At 38.7% G+C, this 3,433-nt stretch overlaps 1 long non-coding RNA gene across 1 annotated transcript; it reads right to left on the bottom strand.

Moving 5' to 3' along the window:
* Window positions 1-1,638: 1,638 nt before the first annotated feature.
* LOC128524668 (uncharacterized) lies at window positions 1,639-2,671 on the bottom strand. Its single transcript, XR_008360559.1, has 4 exons — window positions 2,317-2,671; window positions 2,136-2,206; window positions 1,864-2,042; window positions 1,639-1,681 (listed from the first exon to the last, which is right to left on the bottom strand). It is a non-coding gene; the product is annotated as an uncharacterized LOC128524668 (long non-coding RNA).
* Between the last annotated feature and the right edge of the window lie 762 nt (window positions 2,672-3,433).

Genomic DNA, 3,433 nt, shown 5'->3' with positions numbered 1-3,433 from the left:
CCACAAAGCTATTCGTACCATTAAACATACCTTTTATGGAACAGCTGGTAAGTTCAAATAACTCTATAAAACATGGAAATATTTCTTGACTGTTGATTTTACATGGGACATATTTAAAACAAACAAATAATTTTCCTAGGTTTCCCAAATGTTATCGGTGCATTGGACTGCACCCATGTGCGTATTAAGTGTCCGTCTGGTCCACATGAAGCGGACTTTGTGAATAGGAAATCAGTACACAGCATCAATGTACAGGTACGGTCCCACTGAGATGATATTGAAGGCTATGCTCTAGCACTGAGTGTTCTGTACTAAGCTGGGCACCAGTGTTTAGTTCATTGCAATTAAAATGTAGTGACCTACAGGTTTAATTTATTTTAGATGATTAGTGATGCAGATTGCATCATCACAAATGTAGAGGCCAAATAGCCAGGCTCTGTGCATGACTCCAGAATCTTTAGAGCCTCATCTCTCTACCAACAACTAGCAAGAGGTATGCTAATAATCACTTAAATCACAAAAAGTCTTTAAAAAAAAACAAAAAAACATTATATATCTATATATATTCATTCTGTCTATGCAGGAGAATTCTCAGGAGTTTTGCTGGGAGACAAGGGATACCCATGCCTGCCTTACCTCTTGACTCCCTATCAGGAGCCCCAGACAGAGGCACAGCACCGCTACAACATTGCCCATGCACGCACGCACAAGAGGTCGTATAGAGATGGCATTTGGGCTGATAAAGTCAAGGTTCCAGTGCCTGAAGCACCTCAGAGTGACTCCACCTAGGGCATGTGACATTGTAGTTGCTTGTGTAGTGCTCCATAACATTGCTTGTCTGAGGAGAGAGAGGCAACCAAGGATTGTTGAAGAGGAAGACTGGGGCAATGAAGCAGTATTGGAAGAAAACGAAACAGGCAGACTTATACGAGACACATATGCAAATAATTATTTTGCTTTAAGGCTTTAAAATTTTCCACTGGCCCCTCAATTTTCTCCTTAGTTGAACAAACACACAGAAGTCAAAGTATTTAATGTGATTCGTCTTTATTCAGAGTGAATCTGCCTGTTAGGGGTGAAAACACAAATAAATGTTGTGGAAAGTGATCAAAAAGGTATTTTTTTTTTCTTTTCCTTTCTTAAAAATGGTAGTTCTACTTGCATTTTTCTGTAGCTGTTGAATTTCCAGTTCCAACTTCCTCATCTTCAGTTTTTTATACTGGATGTCGATATCAGTCGCTTCCATTTGTTTAAGGAGGTAGCGTTTAGACACTCCTTTTATGTTTTCTGGGTTCTGTAGCAACATAGATTTAAAGTTATTTCATTGAATACTCTTGGCACATTGTTTTCATTTCTTAATACTCACTTTTTCACATGTGGTCCCAGACTGAGAGGGCTCTAGAACAGTGTCAGCATCCTGAAAACACATTATGATCATTTTATCACACAAGTACACTTTTTAATATTCAATACAGTATCGCATGGAACCTGTGACTACCTCAGGCCTCCTTGAACATACAGACACAGTCTCCTCATCTTTCTCAACTGATGGGCCTTCTCCCTGTGACCACTGATTAAACTCAGTTAAACTCATTAGCTTACATGACTGATTTAAAAGGTCTCATACTCGCAGGCAACATGATGTCTGGTGGATCCATAAAGCATACAGAATCTTTTGTCACTATGAAACCAAACATGATAGAAAATTTTTTTTTTTACCAAAATGCACCATTACAGTAGCACAAGTACCTCTAGGTGACATTACTGCTATGATGTACTTAGGCTTACAATGCCTAAGGAAGGAGGAAATCAGTTAGTCAGGAAGGAATAATGATAATAAAACACACACACACACACACACACCTTTTATATACTCACTCCTTATACTAGGTGATATCATTTTAGATGATGTCCCCCCCCCTCTATTCCCTCAAGGACGGGCCTCCCTTTATTAATTTCCAAAGCCAGCTCCTCTGCAGGAGTGAAGCTGGCTGGTGGTGGCCCTCCCCCAGTGCCAGCAACCTCAGTCTTCTTTTTGGTCGCTGCAAAAAAAAAAAAAAAAAAAAAAAAACCTGAATAGTTGTAACTTCAAGCTGGCATTGATTACATATGTACATACCATTAGATTTACTTACCATTCTGAACTATATTTTTATATTTTATTTTCACCTGCTGCCAGGTTCTTTTTCCTTCACTTAAGTTGCTGCTGCGTGAAAGCAATTAACGTTACTGTTATTCACACACAAACTTTGCAATGTATTGTGACACACATTCAATGTTGATAAAGTATTTTAAATAGTTTACACCGCTACTTACGCATTGAGACGATCAGCAATTTCCTGCCAACCTTTCTCTCTTGCTTTATTTATTGCCGCTGTATTGCCTTTTTTGGTGATGACATCTTTAAATTCTTCATATGTTTCCAATAGCAAACGCTGTTCCGTTGCCGTGAACATCGCTGCTCTATCTTTTCCTTTTGTTGCCATGGTAGCCCACAGTAAATCGATTGACCCATGCTCGACTTTTCAGGACTTTTAAACAATGGCGTGCACGCGCAATTATCTAGACTATTTAAACCTGACTCAAATTAGTAAGATCACATGATCCTCAATTTACTGTTATGGAACCAATTTAAGCGCGGATGTTTAGCTCGGCTCATTCAAGTCAGGTTTTGGACTTTAATCCCCGCTTTTCTGAGCGGCTTTTATGAAACAGCCCCCAGGAAACCACTGAACTCACCCTAAGCCTACCTAAAATACAGGAAAGCAAAACAGAAGCTACAGCAACCGAAGCTCCTCACCCCCAAAAAGATGAAATTGTACAAGAGGTGATTGCCAACGTTTCTGCAAGGAATAAAAGAAATCCTTTATACATTATGGAAAAAAATTCTTAAACCCGACAATGTTGCTTCATGGAACGATGATGAATTTATTTTTAAAGGAAACACTATCAAAAGGGTCTCACATGGTTGATCTGCTAAAGAATCTCACTGCCCCTTATAAAGTATCTGAAGATCGGAGACTTTTAGGTTGGAAGGAATTGTTACACACTGTAGCGAACCTAAACATACCCTTTTCAACTATACCTAACGGGGATGTTCGACGCAAAATAACAGATAAAAAGATCTAAAGATCCATACTCCCCCAGTCTCGTTTCCTCATTAACCGGTAAAAAGAAAGGCTCTTTAACCCCCGACCATGTTTTTAAAAATCACCCGTGCTTAGCACATCTGTCTGGTTGGATTTTTGAAATGATTGACGAGGAACTATGTTTGTTGCATTGTATTTTGTTGTCATTTATTTTAATAAAACTCTTTGCATCAAGAATTTTTGTGAAGCATCATTATTTTGATAGTCCGCTACACACATTAATGAAACATGTTCAAAGAGCTAGCGCATTGTACACAACTAAATGAATGCATTTTATTTATTCT

The sequence above is a fragment of the Clarias gariepinus genome, chromosome 5 (genome assembly GCF_024256425.1).
Source record: "Clarias gariepinus isolate MV-2021 ecotype Netherlands chromosome 5, CGAR_prim_01v2, whole genome shotgun sequence".
Taxonomy (NCBI): Eukaryota; Metazoa; Chordata; class Actinopteri; order Siluriformes; family Clariidae; genus Clarias; species Clarias gariepinus.
The sequence above is the reverse complement of the archived record's forward strand: the minus strand, read 5'-3'. Positions and strand labels throughout refer to the sequence as shown.